Genomic DNA, 20639 nt, shown 5'->3' with positions numbered 1-20639 from the left:
TGGACTGCAGCACGCCAGACCTCCCTGCCTTTCACTATCTCCCAGAGTCTGCTCAAACTCATGTCCATTGAGTCAGTGATGCCATCCAATCATCTCATCCTCTAGCACTCCCTTCTCCTTCTGCTTTCAATCTTTCCCAGGTTCAAGGTTTTTTCCCAATGAGTTGGCTCTTTGTATCAGATGACCAAAGGATTGGAGCTTCAGCTTCAGCATCAGTCCTTCCAGTGAATATTCAGGGTTGATCTCCTTCAGGATTCACTGGTTTGATCTCCTTGCAGTTCAAGGGACTCTCAAGAGTCTTCTCCAGCAGCACAATTCAAAAGCATCAATTCTTTGGCACTCAGCCTTCTTTATGGTCCAACTCTCACATCTGTACATGACTACTGGACAAATCTTAGCTTTGATTATACGGACCTTTGTCAGCAAAGTGATGTCTCTCTGTTTTAACATGCTATCTACGTTTCTCATAGCTTTTCTTCCAAGGAGCAAGCATCTTTTAATTTCGTGGCGTAGTCACTGTCCACAGTGATTTTGGAGCCCAAGAAAATAAAATCTGTCACTGTTTTCACTTTTTACCCATCTATTTGCCATCAAATGATGGGACCGAATGCCATGATCTTAAGTTTTTGGAATGTTGAGTTTTAAGAAGCATGTGAACACCAAGTAAAGCTCAGTGAGGATTCATTGGGCATAGCAGTTGTTAATCTGTTTCCATTGCTGTAAAAACTTCACTGTATAAATATACTACAGTGTTTTCATCCACTCGCTGTCAATGACTTAGGGCTTCTGTGAGCAATGCTACTGTAAACATTCTTGTACACATCATCTGGTGAACGTATATGTGCATTTCTTGTGGGCAAAAGAAGCAGGTACAAAAGAAAGCACACTGTGTGACTCCATTTATATGAGGCTGAAACATGTAAAATTAATTATGGAAGTCAGTGCTGGGGAGGGTACATGCTGGGAGGAGAGTGGCCCTGGGTAATGTCCTGGGTATATTCTCTCTGTGATAACTCATCAACAAGCCATACTGGAGATTGTTTGCCTTTCTGTAGGTATATTATACTTCCATTAAATTAGAGGAGAAAAAAAAGGTTTGTTAAAAGCAAAACACTTGCTGTGCAAAGGCAGGTGCACTGCCAGCCCAATGGCCTGCAGGGGGCGCAGCGGCCTCATGAACTCTGTTCTCCCGGCTCCCGCCCGGAATCGCCGGCCAGGCCGCCTTGAAGTTTCGTCTGAAGAGCAGCAGATGCTCTGAGCTCACAGGCCGGAGGCCCCAGAGGAGCCGGGGCAAAGCCTGGCCATGCTCACCTCCCCCAGCCCTCAGCTCACCACCCACGGCAGGCTGGAAATTCTGTTCTCAGAAGTTCTTAGCCTCCCAAAGCAATACTACCCGAAAGAGAGCCCAGAACAGCAATGCTGGGTTCCCAGGCCTTTCTCCTCTCTCCTCCATGAGGCCATGAACACACACAGACACTCCTGAGCACAGGGCACTGTGCTCAGGAGTGAGGGCGACCTGGGTTCAAGTGCAGACACTGCCATTGCCAGCTGGGTGACCTTGAACAAACCACTTTACCTCCAATTCCAGTTCTGTTTAAAGAGGAGGTAAAACCTTCTGTAAACCCTCATGGGGTTGCCATGTCTAAGTGAGAATGTAACTGGTGGTTTTATTCCTGGGGCTTCCCGTGTGTCGTTAGTGGTAAAGAACCTGCTGCCAATGCAAGAGACATAAGAGATGCGGGTTCAGTCCCTGGGTTGGGAAGATCCCCTAAAGGAGGGCATGGCAACCCACTCCAATATTCTTGCCTGAGAATCCCATGGACAGAGGAGCCTGGTGGGCTGCAGTCCATGGGGTCTCACAGTCAGACATGACTGAGGCGACTTAGCATGCACACATACACAGACATCTCTGCCAATCATAACTAGACACCAGCAGAGAGAGTGACCACAGAAGGGCAGCTGGAATTCATCTCCTTGGGCCATCCAGCCCCGCCTCCTGGGGAAACTGAGGACAAGTGTCCTGCCAGGCCAGTGGCTGCAGCTCACGACCTTCTGCTCTGAGAGACCATAGCCGAGGTCACACTTATCTTGGTCAGCACCAAGATGGACGGCAGTTGGAAACAGTAGCCCAGGCCTGAGGCTGACCTCCTTCCAGATGCTCTGGGCTTTGAGATGTCCTAGGATTCAGCACTTATGGTGCCAAGAAGGTTGGCGGCTATCTGGAATGCCTGGGTCTGTTGGAGGGAAGACACCGGCTTGGGAGCCCTCTGAGTTCCACATCCCAACTCTGGTACCTAATTAACTGCATGGCCCTGAAATAGCTACTCGACCCCACGGGGAGCCATCCACTTCCCGGTGAAGTCTGTCATCTTATAGGATTTACACGAGTGCCCGGTGCAGTGAGTATCAAGCATCTGCCACACACTAGAGCTCAGGGGGTGTTGCCCCCACTCCTCGGTGGCTCTGCATTCATGAAACAGTAACAATACCAATGGTAATAATACCAGCTCCACAGGGGAAGACTCCGTGCCATGACATCCGTATGGGTAGGCACCAGTCCCCACTAAGAGTCTTAAGACAAGGAGATAAGGTCATCGTCTTACCCAAGGTCACATGGCCAGTGGGGGCTAAAAGTTGGATTTGAACCCAAACCTGTCTAATCTCAACACTGTGCTTTTTACCTACCTTGCTGAATTAGAACTTAAGCCACCATCTCGTCCCCACCGTGGGGAGCAAGGCTTGGACACTGAGGATGTTCACGCCGAGTTACTTGTCCTCTGTCCTCTTTCCAAGAAAGCTAACAGCTCTCACCTCACCACATGGTCCCTGAGTCTTTACCTTCAGTGCAGAGTCGAGCACAGTCAAGGGAGAGAGGACAGGAGGTCAGGAAAGAAAGCTGTATGAGGCTGCCAGTGGCCTGCGACTGCCACCCTGCAGAGATGCCACAGCCTTCTCCCTGCTCTGCCCACAGAGCAGCAGGGTCAGCCAGAGCAGGAGATCAGGCTTGGCTCTGCCACTCACCAGCAGAGTGAGGCCAGGCGAGTTAGACGATCCCGCTGTACTGTGGCGTCCTCATTTATGGAAACACAAATAGTGAAGGAAACGCAAACTATCAGAAAAAGTCCTTGCGAGGACAAAAGGAAATAATGTGTGTGACGCACTTGGTGGAGTACTGGCATTATAAGTTGGCCATTATCTCATCAGCAGCAGCGCCAGCAGAGCCATCCTCACCTTCTTTTTCATCATTATCCTCCTCTGTTATCGTATCACCAACATCACCCATTATCATCATCACCACCACCAACACCATCCATTAACATCACCATCGTCACCATCGTCATCCGCACCACCTTCCATGATCGTCATGGACACTATCAGCATTCCAAGGGGAAAACGCAAGCAGAGCTCACTGAGGGCAGAGTGAGGTGTGGCAAAGCCCAGAAATGGAGTCTTGGATTTTATTCTTAAATTTCTGGAAGCCATTAAAAGAGAAATTTAAGTTAAAAGGAGAAAGTATCTGAGTCACACCAATGTCTGCTTCATACTCAGAAATAAGAAAGGCATGAGTCTTGGCCAATGTCTTCTCTATCTCCTGGGAGTGACCCAGGTAAAACCACAAGTGGACTCACACTCTCAGAGAGAGAGAGAGAGAGAACACCGACAGGCTGGTCAAGTTGACCGGGGAGGAAAGAGACACTCCAGGTACTTCTCTGAGCAGAGCACTGCTTCCTCCAAATCAAGACCTGACCGCCAACTGGCAGCTGGGCATCCCATGCACCTGCTGCCATCTGCCCAAACCTCCTGTCCTCCAGCTTCCCTGTCTGCCCCTGCCAGGGAGTCCATACTTAAAACCACTCACTCCCAACAGGCATGCACTTGAATACCGATGTCTGCCAAGAACATAGTTTCTCAATGGTCCCCTTGGCTCCTCTCACCTTGATCAGAAGATAAGACATCCACCCTGGAGGTCAGATGGAGAACAAGAAGCATCATGGAGCCCCCTTGCCTCTCCCTCTGAATGGACTCTCCATCTCAGGCAGCTTCAGGAAGTCAGACAACCCTGGATGGATCTCAGAAGCTGACAGCCCTGCAGTCAGGTCTCTGCCAGAGACTTCTGAGTCGGGAGGCACTCTGAGTTGCAGAGCACTTTTTATAGGGTTTTAAGTGTTATTATTTTAAAGAATGACTGGTATAAAGCAGTTCCTAAAGGAAATGCTTCAGGGGAGAGAAAAGCATTGTCGAAATTAGAATAAATTATTGGGAAGAAGGGAAACTAGCTTGTACTGAATTCCTACCAGGAGCGGCATACTTTACACACGCTGCCTCTCTCAATTCTCACAAAAATCCTACAACAGAAGAACTCTACTTTGATCGTCTCCACTGCAGATGGAGAAAATGAGGTCCAAGAGGATAATAATATCCTTCAGGGCACAGTGTTAAGTGGCAGAGAAGAAAACCAAGCAAAGATTCTATCTCGGTCCCCAACCCACGTCCGTTCTTATATTCCCAACACAGGCTGTGCATTCACTTCTCAAGTTCTTGTCAGTGTTTAAGGAAACTCGTCAAAGTTGTTCAAGGGTAATGGAGCCTCATGGTTAAAAACCTGGGCTTCAGAGTCAGGCAGCCAGGGCAAGTTACCGAGCCTCTGGAAGCCTCTAGTTCCTCATTTAGGAAATGGAGACAACCTCCAAAATGGCCCCAATGATCCCCACCTCTGGGTATCCACATCCTCATATAATCCCCTCCACTTGAGTGTGGGCTGAACTCACTCATTTGCTTGCTTTAATTCTAATGAAATTATTTTAATTTCATTCCTAATGAAAGGAATAAAGCAGAGGCAATGAGATGTCATGTCCAAGATTATGTTACAAAAATCTGCCCTTCTGTCTTGAGTGCCCTCTCTCACTAGCGGAAGCTAGTACCCTATGAGCTTCCCTTTGGAGGTGGGGGGCCCATGTGTCAAGCAACTAATGTCTCCAGCCAACAGTCAGTGAAGACCTGAGGCTCTACCAGCCTCCTGTGTGAGTTTAGAAATGACTCCTGCCCAGCAAAGCTTCAGTATGGCTGCACTCCTGGTTGACAACTTGATCAAAGTCTGCAAGAGATCTTCAAACAGAGGCCTCTGCGAAGTCACTGCACAACTTGTGACCCACAGAATCCATGAGATGATAAATGTTTGTTGTTTTAAGCTGCAAAGTTTTGGGGTAATTTGTTACACGGTGCTAGATAACTAATACATTCATCCATATTTGTATTCACTCGACATGCCTGTGCTTTATCAGCAGATCCAAAGGCGAATTGCAGCTCTGATCCTGTCTGTAGCATTATAAAGACAAATTGGCACATCCAGAAGTAGTGAGGTACACTGTATTTCACACTTCAACACATGGAGTCTGACAGCCAAGACAGTCATACAGACAGGAAGCCGTGGGTCTACAGGATGAGATCTGAAGGGTGTGGAAACCAAAGACAATTGGATCTGAAAGAGCCTTAGAAATTAAAGCAACTCCAGTGCGTTATCAGAGAAGGCAATGGCAACCCACTCCAGTACTCTTGCCTGGAAAATCCCATGGATGGAGGAGCCTGGTAGGCTGCAGTCCATGGGGTCGAGAAGAGTCGGACACGACTGAGCAACTTCACTTTCACTTTTCACTTTCATGCATTGGAGAAGGAAATGGCAACCCACTCCAGTGCTCTTGCCTGGAGAATCCCAGGGAGGAGGGAGCCTGGTGGGCTGCTGTCTATGGAGTTATGCAGAGTTGGACAGAATTGAAGCGACTTAGCAGCAGCAGCCAGTGCGTTATAAGTGGGGGTGGAGGGCGGGGTTAGGGGACATGCCTTATAGGATTAGTTAAGCAAGGCTTCCCCTAGGGGCCTCTGGAGCCAGGCTTGGGAGGAGTGATGAACAGTGCTCACAGACCAATGAGACCATCGAGTGCATCCTGATGGACTGACGATGCCTGCCAGGAGCATGGCGGCATGAACGTCAGGCTTGCCACCCCTGCTACTGGTGCTTCCAGAATGACTCCAGAGAAAATGTGACTATACCCCACCCTAGGAGCCCCCAAGTCATGAAAGATGACGAGAATATCTGCATCAATCCCCTCTAGCCCAACATCATGCTTTGTAAAATACTTTATGTACTCCCCTACACAGGGCCACAGACATTAAAGCTCTTGCTGGGGGAAGAGCTTTGTGACACCGATGTGTGACCCACTTCTTTGGCTGTGACAGATGATGGGCTGTAACTGCCCAGTGGTCACTTCTCAGAGAAAATTCAAAAGCAAGGGGTTGGAAAGGGGGCTTCTAACCCACAAGCTGTTCAGAGTCTCAGAGGAACAATGGTTCTCATCTTTCATTTGCCATCAGGACCCTGAGACGGTTCCCTGTCCCAGAGCCCACTCAGCCCAAAGACGGCTCCTTCTCACTTCCAGGAACAGTCGTTTGCTGTTTGCCAGAGGTGGCTCAGCAGGTAAAGAATCTGTCTGCAATGCAGAAGACACAGGAGACACAGCTTCTTCGATCCCTGGGTCTGGAAGATCCCCTGGAGAAGGAAAGGGCAACCTACTCCAGTATTCCTGCCTTCCACAGACGGAGGGGCCTGGTGGGCTATAGCCATGGGGTTGCAAAGAACTGGACATGACTAAACAACTCAGCAGCAGCAGAGGTCTCTGGAAGGCGACTTCAGGCCAGGCTGGCCTGCTCTGTGCACAGCTGTGGCAGGCCCGGATGGCCTGCTCTGTGCACAGCTGTGGAGGCCCGGATGGCCTGCTCTGTGCACCGCTGTGGAGGCCCGGATGGCCTGCAGGCTTAGAAGCGGGAGTAGCACCAGCGCCCCACATACTCTGCCTTCTGCCCTTGGCCGGCGTCCTGAATCGATCAAGACATTGTTTTTTAATGAACCCGGGCATGGTGTCAGAGTCCACGTACACACAGCACTTCCAGCCCTGCCTACAGTCGGCCGGTATTAACGTGAAAATCAGATTTGAATCCAGGTCTGCTTTGTCTTCCTTCCTGGCTCACCCGCTGAGTTTTGCAACGAGCCGCCCTGGCTCTCTTTCCTCCACAGGCTTCACCTGTGAAAAGTCGCACCTCACCACCCAAGCCTGGTTGGGCTCCAAGAGGCAGGAGAATCGGCCAAACACACATCTGTCCCTCTTCTCCTCGGCCCAGGAAGTAAACTCTTTGTTTCTAAGTGTGGCGTGAAGCGTATAAGACTCCTTCAACCTGCAGGAGCACCAGGCATGGGACAGCCATCCGGGTTCGCAGCTTGAGAAGTAATAAGGTCCAAGTTGCCCAGCCTCGGACACTTCAAGGTCCACCTGGGCCACGAGTCTTACAGGGGCTATAGGTCTCCAAAAGAGATCAAAAAAGACATCATGATGGCGAAAAGTGCTGTCCCGTGGGCTTGTCGTGTGACTCACCATAGTGAAAGCTGTAAGTGTAGGCTCCTACCTGGGACAGGCACCCCGTGGTCACGACCCAAGAGGACAGCTGTTATGGGTTGAACTGTGCCCCCTCCAAAATTCACATGTCAAAGACCTGACCTCCTGAACCTAAGACCGTGACTGCACTCGGAGAGACAGTCTTCAGAGAGGTAATCAAGGTAAAAATGAGGTCACATGGGGAGCCTAACCAACATGACTCGTGTCCCAATAAGATGCTGCTGCTGCTGCTAAGTCACTTCAGTCGTGTCCAACTCTGTGCGACCCCATAGACGGCAGCCCACCAGGCTCCCCCGTCCCTGGGATTCTCCAGGCAAGAATACTGGAGTGGGTTGCCATTTCCTTCTCCAATGCATGAGAGTGAAAAGTGAAAGTAAAGTCGCTCAGTTGTGTCCAACTCTTTGCAACCCGATGGACTGCAGCCCACCAGGCTCCTCCATCCATGGGATTTTCCAGGCAAGAGTACTGGAGTGGGGTGCCATTGCCTTCTCCGCCCAATAAGATGAGATTACGACAAACACTCACAGTGGGACGACCGTGGGAGGACATGGAGAAGACAGGGGCCCCAGAAGAAACGACCCCACGGCACCTTGATCTCGGACTTCCAGCCTGGTTTCTGTTGCTTCAGGCACCCAGTCTGTGATGAACTCGTTATTCGTTACAGCAACTCGAACACAGTAATCCAAAGACTGACCAGAAATTTCAGCCTAAGGAAGTACACGGTATCTTCCTTTTCTAAGACACAGCAACTGGCCATGATCAAGAAGAAAGACACACAGCTGGGGGATAATCGAATCCTTGAGAGTTGAGAACCTGTTTCCATGGCAGTCGTCGTATGGAACAGTGGAGAGATTCAAGCCAGCGTGTATGGTTATCAGCTGTAATCTCACTGCAGAGCTGGGGAAGGATGCTTAGTTTAAGACCCCCATCCAGCTTTAAAGGGCACTAGTGTAATGACGGAGCCAAGGGGAGTCAACAGGGTAAGTACTACCAGTGCAAGAGGAACCACAAACCACATCCTCCACTCCCAACAGTGACAGTCTTTGAGTGTTTTTAAACTTAATATACTGGTGTGGGGGTGCTTCCCAGGTGGTACTAGTGGTAAAGAACCCACCTGCCAACACAGGAGATGTAAGAGACACAGGTTTGATCCCTGAGTCCAGAAGATCCCCTGGAGAAGAGCATGGCAACCCATTCCAGTATTCTTGCCTGGAGAATCCCATGGGCAGAAGAGCCTGCTGCTGCTGCTGCTGTGTCGCTTCAGTCGTGTCCGACTCTGTGCGACCCCATAGACGTCAGCCCACCAGGTTCTCCCGTCCCTGGGATTCTCCAGGCAAGAACACTGGAGTGGGTTGCCATTTCCTTCTCCAATGCATGATAGTGAAAATTTAAAGTGATGTTGCTCAGTCGTGTCCGACTCTTAGCGACCCCATGGAACGCAGCCTACCAGACTCCTCCATCCATGGGATTTTCCAGGCAAGAGTACTGGAGTGGGGTGCCATTGCCTTCTCCGCAGAAGAGCCTGGAGGGCTACAGTTCAGGGTCACAAAGAGTTGGACACAACTGTGGCGACTTAGCACGCACTTAGCCTTGTGTGGGGAACCAGGCTCTGATACTCAATGATAAGGTTATGTGTGCAGCTACAACCATCATGAAAGGTACTTTTGCAATATCTGAGGGAATTTAAAATGTTCTCATTGGGACTTCCCTGGTGAACCAGTGGCTAAGACTCCACACTCCCAATGCAAGGGAGTTCCAGGTTCCATCCCTGGTTGGGAAACGAGATCCCACATACCACAACTAAAAGTTCTCATTCCACAAATTAAAAAAAAAAATACTGAATGCCACAACTAAGACCTGACACAGCCAAGTAAAGAATTTTTTTTTTTAATAAATAAAATGCTCTGACCTTTAATTGAGCCATTCCACCATCGGGGATATAGTCTGTACATGGATTTCTCTACAAATTTCAACTAGATGTATACACAGTGATGTTCACTGGAATATTGTTTCTGAGGACAAATCCATGGAAACAGCCTACCTGTCGAGATCAAACAAATCATGACACAGACACAAGATGCCATCTCACAGAGCCATCGAGAAGAAAGGGATAGAGCTGACTGTGCTGATAGAGAAAGGGCTCCAAATACAAGAAAAGAAAATCACGTCTGAAAGAGTGTGTTCTGTGTGAGTACTCTGGTATCCGTGTTAAAGGCTGCTGTACACATTCACAGACACACTCACACACACATTCACACTCACACACATTTTACCACCCCATGGACTATAGACTGCCAGGCTCCTCTGTCCATGGAATTCTCCAGGGAAGAATACTGGTGTGGAAAGCTATTCCCTTCTCCAGGGGCTCTTCCCAACCCAGGCAGGATTTGGACCCAGGGATCAAACCCGAGTCTCCTGCATTGCAGGTTGAGCCACCCAGAGTGGTAGACACACACACACACGCGCGCGCGCGCGCGGCTTTCTGGAAGGAATTCTGGAGATGCTGGAAAGCAGGAGCTGTTGGGAAGTAAGACAGGCTGGAACAGGGTGGCCAGGGGGTGAGGCAGTTCGTTCCTTTCTGTCTCCCATGAATTGCCTAACCAAGTACATTTATAAAGTCAGCAGGAGTTACCTAGGTGATGGGATCACAGGACATTTTTTTGTATTCTCCTCTGCACCTGTGTTTTGGGGAGACAACGCTGCGGGTGTGGTTTTTTTAACCTATACGTGATGCACAGAGGAGTGAGGAATTTCCAGACATGTAACAGGTAGGTATGTGCTTTTTATCTCAACCTTCATGGAACCTCAGAGGGAGATTAGGAGGAAATACCCCATGGGCCCCAGCCTGTGGACAAACGCTTCAATACACATCATTAGCAATTCTGTAGAGCACAGCAGGGATTTCTTTTGTGTTTCTCCCTTGAAAGGAAACCAGATCACAAATTGCTCCAAGAATCCGAGACAGCTCCTGTCTCTGGGGAGGGCCCAGCCACCTGAGCATCTGAGCAGCCCCAGAATTCACAGACCCAGGCAGGGGAACCACCTCTGTACTGGAGAGCGCAGGGCTTGTGGACAGGGGTGAAGCTCCTGGGGGCTGAGCTGGAGGATGGGGAGAGGGAAACAGAAGAAGGGAAGGGCCCAGGGTGCTGACGGCCAGTCTCTGCCTCTGCACCTGGGCGAAAAGCCTGGTGGGGAAGAAGAGTCAACTGTAGGCTCATAGATGTTTCAGCAAAGCCAACTTTCTCTGTCCACCGTGAATACAGGTAGCAGGGGTGGAGTGGTTCTAAGAAAATACTGCCCCACCTGCAGCTCGGCCTCTGGGCGTGGCTTTGGGGGAAGGTGGGTCTTTGGAATCAGAGTCCAGAGCTCAATCTAGCTGTGCAGCCTTAGACAAGTCACTTAACTTCTCTGTGCTTACATTTCTTCTTCTCGGCAAAGAAGCAACAAAGAAGCCAACAAGCCAGTCTACTGACAGCACCAAGATATGACAAGTGCCATAAAGGAAATCAAACAGATGCTGTGACCTCAAGGAGGTCTTTCTAAAAGGATGGCATTTAAACTGTGACTCCATTTATATGAAGTGAAATAAGCCATGTCTTGCCCATTGTATGAGCCAGGGCTTCGGGAGGGAACAAATGGTACACTCGAGTTAGGATCAGTTGACAGGAAGTTAATAAAGGGGCTGTTTATAAAGGTCGAGGTGGCAGGTAGGGCAGCCACAAGAGATGCAGTGCCCTGGGGCTGATAACAGTGGGATTTCAGGCTCTGCCCCACTGGCCCCCCTCCCACACCATCTCTGAGCCTGAACACAGAAGGAGAGAGTTGCCTGTTGTTTGTTTAGGAATGCAGCAGTCCATGGCAGGGAGCAGGGTCTGTAAATGCCCTGCCCTCTCCTCCCTCCTCCCATAACCTGCTGTGGTTCCCTATTGCCCAAACCCAATCAGAAAACAGTGGGCAAGAGAGCCTGGTGTTGTGGTCTATGCAGGGAAGGATCCCAGGACATGGAGAGGGTAGAGAAGAGCAGTGGGTGGATCTGGCGAGAGAAGCAGATGCTCTCCATCCATCCATCCATCCTTGTGGCACATCTGAGTTGGGTTGGCACCTCCGAGTTCACTGGCACTCCTAATCCTGCACACATAAGGCCAATGAGAATTACCTTGTGTATGTCTTATGCGTGCCTGTTTAACTTTAAATGCTCAGTGATTTGCTACAGACACACTTCTTCATGCAAGGGGCTCTTGCTGTCTAGAGCTTTAGACGTTCCAGGTAATCGATGATGCTGCAGCTCTGACTCCAAATTAAATAACTGCACATTTATTACCCATTACTGGAAGGCACGCCGGGAACGCTACAGCCAGCAGCCCGCAGCCCCGCAAATGCTCACAGCCTTCCCTCTCTCTGTTGGTTCACTCGGATGAGACAGTGTAGAGACCATCTCACTTTTCAGAAATCAAACTCCCTCTTGCCAGTCTAACCTAAATGGGGATGAAGAACACCAAGGCTCTGAAATGACTCCACGGAGCCGAGCCTCCAAGGAGGAGGTAACATCTGGCTGTGGAATCGGGCAAGTCTGGCAGGCTCCAAGGCAGGCAGGAATGCAGAATTTCAGTTCTATGGGCTGTGGATTCCTTCCTTCCTTTCTACTGAGCCGCTGAAGCAGAAAGAAGGGGTCGCCTACAAGTGGGGAAGCCAGACTGGCTTCTCCCGGATGTGCAGTGAGGAGAACGGGATCTACATTTGGGTTGGGTAAGCTGATGGCCCTTCCATCACGTCCCTTCTGCCTGAGTGGACAGACGGAAAACTTCATCCTAATGGGTGGGGAAGAACAATAGAGCCAGAAATTCCCTTCAGGGACAAGACTCATTGTTTTGCAACTTTGCCTCCCTAGTAAGCCCTTTCTGCAATCAGAAAGCTGGTGAAGCATCCACCAGAGGAGCCAGAAGGAATCCATCCGGAGGAATAAGCCCATCGTCAGAGGGGAGAGTTAGGTACCAAGTGTACTCCAGCTCCTCCAAGTGGGGCCTGCAATTAAGGAGAGCAAGAAGGCAGTGCCTGGGAACAAAAACAATCTAGAGAAAATCAGAACTAACTCCTTGAGCTGTCCCATCCCTACTCAGCATCCTGTAGATTAACAGAAACAGTCAGTGCAATTACTTCAATCACTTATGCAAAGTAAGACCGACTCCCAAATTGGAAGTGACAGTCTGGGCCACCTGGTTAGTGAGGGCGGGCTGTCCCCAGGCGGGGAGCTGTGCTTTTCCTTTTCGTTCTTTGGGTCTTTGCTTGGTCGTGAGATGATCATAATTAAAATCACTACTCCTTCACCAGCACCACCATCATCATCAAATACACCAAAGTTAAAGCACCCAGAGGAACTTTCCAGTTCCCCTGAAATGGGCTCCAGGGACCACAGAGAAGCAGGCATCAAGTACCCACATGCTAAGAGATACTTCTCAAAAAAGTTGTATGGTCACAGCATATTATAAGCATAGTAAAGGTGCTGATAAGCCCCGCAGTAAAGATATCAAATTAGCTTTGTTCCCCAAAGCTTTGACCACCACCGTTTTTAGAAAATTGCTTTGGGCACTTAACATCATGAACACCCTACAGAACAAATGTGGGGAACGTGGCTTGATGTTGGTAGTCTCCAACCTTGGTTGTACATCAGAAGTTTTCAAAGATACTAATACCTGAGTCCCATCTCAGAGTAGATGAGCTACCAATGCAGATGGCGGCCAACATGTCAACCTGACCCTGCTGTTCTGCTTGAGACCATACCTAGCACTTCACCACCATCCCCCAAACAGAACCAACATCGCAAAACACTAAGAGGAAACGGACATGGTGCTGAACTGTTCACGAGGTGACGGAAGGGGAAATGTTGCACACAAGGATGCAAAACTTCCCAACAATTCCCTTTAAAAAAAAAATCTTTGATTTTTCCCCAAAGTTTTTTTCCAAATGGCAGCTGCTTTGTTCTCTTTTCCCTTCTCCCATTGTTCTCCCCGCTGGATGGTCTCTAAAAGCCTCTATTATTCTACCAATTCCCTTTGAATCTAAGCTTATACGATTCACTCAAGAATAATAGTAGCACTCTGTTCTTACTCAAATCGTCCCCCAGGGGTCTTGCCCCCCAGTCCAAAATAGCTTATCAAAGTGTATTTTCCAAATCCACATCCACTAAAACATCCTTTACAAAGAGTTCAACATGAACTCTTATGGCTAGGTGGAGCCGAAGACATTTTTATAAGACTAACTGGGGGGACTGGACTGAGAAAGATGGACCAGGAAGGTTGCATGGAAGAGGTGAGATTCCAGTCACCTTGAGGCAAGGATTCATGCAGAGGAAAACAGGAAGGACCCGGAGGGTAAGGACAGGGCCTGCACAAACCTCATCATCTGAGAAAGGAGCTGGGGAGCAGGGAGGAGGAAGAGAGGAGGGAGGTAGCGAAAGGTTTGTGTCGTGATAGATTGAAGAGCTTCAATGGAACAAATGATAATACCAAGCAAGTACCTTGCCCTCACCGTGTGCCAGACACCGTTCTAAACACTCCATTTGTCTTTCTTTGCTTAAACCCCACAACAACCCAGTGGAGTGGGCACTGTTTTCCCAGTGAGTCAGCAGCTGGGCTGAGATTTGAGTGAAGGTGCTTGTCTTCAGGGGCCATTTGCTTAACCACTGCATTAAAGAGTAATGAGCTAGAGCACCGATAAAAACCAAGCCAATTAAGCAGCCAGAGTGACAGGGTTCTGGAGTAACCCAGACTCTTGCTGTCACAGACAGGCACTCGGACCAAGAGCCTCAGCATCACCTGGGAGCTTATAAGAAATGCAGCATCTCAGGCCTCCCTCCAGATGTACTGAGTCGGATTCTGCATCTTAACCAGAGCCCCCAGGGGTTTCCCCGACACGTGCAGTGTGGGTGATGCTGGTCTGGAAGTAGGGGGTCACTGTCTAACTGGAGAAGAGGCACTGCAGACAGAAACAGAGCAGGTAAGAGCCCCCACAAGCTGCTGGGTATAAATACACTTCCACAGCCACACACAGCTGGCAGCTGGCATCTCTGACAGTGAGCAAGACAAGCGTGGCTAAGAGCTAGAACCAGACCCAGGTACTAATGGCTGCACAGCCCTCTCAGATGTGTGACCTCGGGCAAGTTATGAAATGCTGAAGACTCACTTTCACTGTTTAAATTGGAGGTGAAGGACAGTTCCTAGTGGGCTTGCCTAGAAGATTAGGTGAGAAACTCTATACCTGGTGCTCAGCACAGTGCCTCAGACATATTAACCCCTCTGCAAGCATTATCTGGTACTATGACCATATCAACGTGATAACTTACGGGTATTACGCTAGTTCTGAAGTCTCAATTATAGTGGCAATGCCTGGGCACACGAAAGAGGGTGCAGAGAAATGCAAAGTGCAGGTGAGCTCCTGGTCCTCATTGTGCCTGGAAGGAGTTCAAAGATGCCATTTCACTCTTGACTTTGACTGTTAGAGAAACAAGGGTTACAGCCTCCTTTTCAAAGACGCGAAAGGCGACCAACATGTAGAATTAATAACAAGATGCCTACCTTCCAAATCAGCAGGTAAGATAAAAACAAATCGAACAGAATCTGCAGTGCCAAGAGACAGAAAATAAATGAAATGGCAAGAAAAGTTCTTTTTAAGGAATAACTTTTTAAATGACAGGTGGTCAAACTTACATAATGGCAAATAGACTGGAGATGAACTCCTCAATTAAAAGGCTAAGATTCTCAGACGGGGAGCATAAACAAGATCTATCCACAGACTATTTCCAAGAGACATCTGCATTTCCAAGAGGAAATTTAAAAAGAGTTACAATGAAAAGATGTGCCCAGGCCTTTGGAAACCAAAGACAGATGGAAAGCAACACTGATTTTAGAAAAAAAAACCCAAGGCAGAAAGCATTACCCAAGCTCAAGATAGTCATTGTATATTAATAAAAACTTCAGTCTATAATCAGCACTAGTCAGTAAATCCCCCTTGTAAGTCAAAGAACATGGACTCAAAATATATAAAACATAAACCATGGACATTACCAAGAGAAACCAATGAAATATGGTAGTGTGGGAGACTTGAACCAACCCATCTCAGATCAACAAAAAAAGGATCCAAGGCCTTTATTATAAAATTTATAAGGTTTGTCAGATACAGACCACAACTTTATAAGTGTCCAAAAGAGTATCTCAGGAAAATTTAGCCAGACTTGCCCATTTATCAATTCGTTCACCCACCCACCCACCCAAACATCTACCCATTCACCCACCAACCCAAACTTCCACCCACCCATACATACACCCATCCACCCACCCCCCACCCACCCAAATACTCACTTACCCACTCATTTACCCATCTATTCATTCACCTACCCACCCATTCATTCACCCATCCATCTGTCCACTGATCCATTCACACTCCCACCCGCCCACCCATCCAAGGTGCACTGAGAGTCTACTCCATACCAGGTACTACACAAAGTGCTGCAGCTCCAATGGAATAAAAGGTATGGTTCCTGCTATTAGGAATTTTACAGACCTTCTCCAAGCACAAAGAAAGGTGAGTAGACAAAGTTATTAAAAACAGAGGTGTGAAGACAAACAATGGGGTGTGACCGAGTGTAACAGGAATAATAAGGTGTCAGCAAAGGTCTCAGGTTTTCATTCAACAAGACATGTGAAGACAAGTGAGAAAGACATGGTTCTTGACCAAGCTTATATTTTAGTAAGACAGTTGAGTAAATAAACACGAGCAAAAGAAAAGAATACTATTCCGGATAATGCAGAGTGCCAGGAAGGAGGTAAAACAGAGCAATAGGAAAGAACGTGAGAGAGCCAGGAAAGACGCTGGCTCTTTGGCCAGTCCTCAGAGGCTCCTTAAAGGAGATGGCATTGGATGTGAGAGCCTCCAAGGTCAGAAAGGTGCCTGGGAGCCAGCCCCCGTCAGGGTGCCTGGATATTATTCTTAGAACCACGGGATGCCTCTGGATCTGCCTAGGTACTTTGAGCGGGTAATTCCATATGGTTCTTCGGGGCCCAGAAGACACCTCGGGTTCCCTGGGGAACCAGACACCTTTCGAAGCCAGAGCTACCTATGCTGGCAGGCTTGCAGCATCCACAGAGGCTCAGATGGTAAATCCTGCTCTAATTACACTGGTAATTATGAACCGACACTTGCTGAGCTGGAAAGAGCATTCCTCCTGTTAGGAGATGATCGCTGGGAAGCCAGCCCCAGCCGCTCAAACAGGGAGGATGCCGTGAATTTACAAACGGCTGATTAAAGGAGGTGAGATGGGGGCACCGGAACCACCCTGAGAAGTGAGTGAGGAGCCTGGATGCTGGGAAGGAGACTCACTGCTGGCTCTCAAGGCAGCATCAGAAGGCATGAACACCATGGTTGGTCAAACCTGCATTTAGTCCCTGTCCTGCCTCCAGAGAGCTGGGTGGCCTGGGATGGTAATTTCCCTCTCTGGGTGTGAGGCTCCCCACCTGCAAGTGCGTTCACTGATACCCTTTCTTGCGGGAGTCCACCTGGCACACAGAGGGTCTGAAAACGCCAGACCCTTCCCTCTGGGCTCTCCCGCACTCTTGGTCGGAAGCTCTGGAGGGAGGAGGAAGGAAAGGAGGATAAAAGGAAGGGAACTGCCAACCACAGGGGTTATTATGCTCCCTGGTGATGCTGCAAGGGAGTTAAAGAACCCGTGATAATAAGATTCTCGCCCTGCGTTCCCCGTGACGGAGAACAACAGAGACACGGGAACAGAGCATCCATCAGAACTCACAGAGAGGAGGCAGGCGAAGGCAGGTGATCAAAGGAATAAATCCACTGCAATCTGAAAAACAGCCTGCCTGCTTTCATCCATCTGGGAGGTGATGGAAGGACTCACACTCCAGCCAAGAACACGCTTTTTTCTACCCAGACCACCCCGAGTGCGGCCATGGGTGTGGCAGGTTTCCAGAACAGACCCCTCGGGGCTCATCAATCTTCTTGGTCTGGCCATGTCTCCCAGCTCCTCGGCCCCCACTCTGAGCTAAGCTTTGAGAAATATGCCACTGCCAAGGAGATTTATCCATTTTAAAAGGTCAGAGAATTACTGCCATTGAAACTTGTGCACGGAGCAGGTGTAAATATGCCCCAGCTCCCCCTCATTCTTTATCACGCTCAGGAGAGGAAACCTGGTGGAAGTTACCCCCCAGGCAGAGCATTTAACTGCTTGGTGCCTGGGGTGCCCGGGACTCCCCAGGGCAGGACCTACCTGCCCTTGTCACCCCTTATCACCCTCTTCCCCTGTCACCTGAGAAGCCTCCCGTCTCCAGCTTCCTGGGCTGCCTGCAATGCTGGGGACTGAGAGCCTCCCTGTGCAGTTTTGTGCAGCATCCCGCTGGCGGGAGAAGGATGAACAGCTACACACACAGAATACGGACCACACCCCAGTTACTGCCGAAGCACTGAGAAGGCAGGGCACAAAGTCAGCTCAAAACAACCACCTTGACCGTAGATACCAGATCATCTGTCCTGCAATAGGCCTCCTTGTGGTTTTACCAGGAAAAGAGAAGAATGGAATGTCTTCCTCCCTGCCCCGCCCCCACATAGGAATTCTCATTTTCTCACAACCAACTTAGAAGTTCTCAGCATCTCAAGATGTTTCAAGGACTATGTGGGTCCGGGAAAGCCCAAACAGTAGTGAGGTTTTAAAAAAAATCACCATGTGCGTGTATGCGTGCTCAGTCGCTTCAGTCGTGTCCGACTCTTTGCAACCCCATGGACTGTAGCCCATTAGGCTCCTCTGCCCATGGGATTCTCCAGGCAAGGATACTGGAGCGGATTTCCACGTCCTCCTCCAGGGGATCTTCCCAACCTAGGGAATGAATCCATGTCTCCCACAGCTCCTGCATTGAAAGCAGTTTCTTTACCACTGAGCCACTGGGAAAGCCCCCAAATCTCCACACCCATGTGGAAAATGCCTAAAGGAGTCTGGAGAAACCTGCAGACACAGCTGGGAGAAGCCAGGCTGCAGAGATGCACAGACTTGCATTCAAATTCTATCTCTGTCGCTTACAAGCTGTGTGACTGTAGGCAAATTACTTCACCTCTCTGGGCTTCCAAACCCCACCTCCAGTAGGAAAAGAAGGATGAAGAGATTTAGTCTGTGCAGGTGCTGTCTAGAGACTGAGACTATTTCAAGTAGTAGCACACAGCTCACAGCTGATACCCAGAGAGTTGTTATTATTTTGTCAAGTTGACTCTGTCAGCCCTGAGATACAGAAAGAGATTGAGTACCCGGGTCAAGCAACCTATCAACCAATCAAGTGACTGCTTGATCAAGTGGCCCAGCAACTGCAGAGTCTCCAAAGTGTAGAGGTCAAGATGCCACATGGACCGAGGGAGACTGGCTATGAATGACACAACAGTCCCTCAAGGTGACAGGAGCCTGCGTGCCCTCCACGCTTATTCCACCCCAGTTTTCCCCGGGGCAGTGCCCAGAACAGGACATGTTACACAAGGCTGGCACCCCCAAATGCAGGACGGATGGTGGTTGGAGACAAGGGCCCAAGAGCCAGCCTGCCAGGCTTCAAATCCTAGCAAACACCGGAGACCTTGCCGAGACTCTTTTTCCTCTTGTAATGGATGGGAAAGTTCTCCAAGAAGTTAAACAAAGTTGAATACAGTTCTTTGAAAAGTTAAACACAGAATTAGCACATGACCATGCAAATCCACTCCTAGGTACATGCCCAAAAGAAATGAAAACAGGTGTCCAAACAAATACTTGTACACACATGTTCAGAGAAGCAATATTGACCACAGCCAAAAGGTAGAAAAAAAACCCAGATATCCACCAAGAGACAAATGTATAAACAAATGTGGTCCGTCCGTGCAACGGAACATTATCCATCCATAAAGGGGGTGAAGGGCTGACATGGCCACCATGTGGACAAGTCTCATAAACAAGATGCTCAGTGGAAGAAATCAGTCAAAGAGGTCATACATGGTTGGTTCCATTTATATGAAATGTCCAGAACAGGCCAATCCAGAGAGAGAGAAAGCAGATTGGTGGTTACTTAGGGCTTGGGAGGAGGGGGAAAGGGAAATGGGTGCGAATGGGGTCATCTTTTGGGATGATGAGGCGGAAGGTGAACAACAATATACCCGATGCCACAAAATTATCTGCTTTATAATGGATATTATTATGTTATATGGATCTCATATCAATGAATTGCTATGCTAAGTCACTTCAGTCATGTCCGACTCTGTGTGACCCCCATAGACAGCAGCCCACCAGGCTCCGCCATCCCTGGGATTCTCCAGGCAAGAACACTGGAGTGGGTTGCCATTTCCTTCTCCAATGCATGAAAGTGAAAAGTGAAAATGAAGTCGCTCAGTTGTGTCCGACTCAGCGACCCCATGGATTGCAGCCTACCAGGCTCCTCTGTCCATGGATTTTCCAGGCAAGAGTACTGGAGTGGGGTGCCATTGCCTTCTCCAATCAATGAATTACTTCCCCCAAAAAAAACCCACAGTTCCTCAGACTCTTCTGTCAGTAGCTTGCAGCAGACAGCAGGAGCCTGGGGAGCATTGCTTCAAATGATAGTGATGCTGGGAGGTGGGGAGGGGGCGGCGGAGCACAGAGCTCTCTCTAATCACCACTCAAACGACAGAGACCACTGGTTCAGTCTCTCCATGAAGCCTCTTCCACCACTTACCGCATCTCCAGTCCACTCGAGAGCCAGCCACACCCTCTCTCCAATCCCATCAAAAAGGAAATTTACATGAGTAATAAAAAGTTGCCGCCTTGACACTGATCTCAGAGAAAGGAAAAAAAATCCTTTACATCTGTATTAATTTTCCTTCCCGGGTTTTAACTGAAGAGACGAAACAGCATCACGAGGGAAATAAAACCTGCCTTTGTCTGTCTGAGGGCCATGTGGCTTCATTAGAAATTACATTAGTTCCTCATTAAGCAACAATAATAATGTAGAGTTGGAATCAATAAAAAAAAAGGCTTTGCCCCAAGGTATAGATCCGTTTTGTTCAATTATATTCTTATAAGGCCAAGCTCTGGTGGCTTGAACGCTAAAAAAAATGTGGCAGGGGTAATGCTGGAAGACAGAGGAAAGGGCAAGATTCCTGACAATTACTCTCATTGTTCCTAAAGAGAAGCCACCTAACCACCCACCT

The 20639-nt window shown here is 49.0% G+C and overlaps 1 protein-coding gene across 8 annotated transcripts in view; it reads right to left on the bottom strand.

Moving 5' to 3' along the window:
- RBFOX1 (RNA binding fox-1 homolog 1) overlaps window positions 1–20639 on the bottom strand; it is a 2433924-nt gene that overhangs the window by 2207920 nt on the left and 205365 nt on the right. The window lies entirely within an intron of this gene.

This window comes from Bos taurus, chromosome 25, assembly GCF_002263795.3.
Source record: "Bos taurus isolate L1 Dominette 01449 registration number 42190680 breed Hereford chromosome 25, ARS-UCD2.0, whole genome shotgun sequence".
NCBI classification, from domain to species: Eukaryota; Metazoa; Chordata; class Mammalia; order Artiodactyla; family Bovidae; genus Bos; species Bos taurus.
This window is presented reverse-complemented; position numbering and strand designations above follow the sequence as displayed.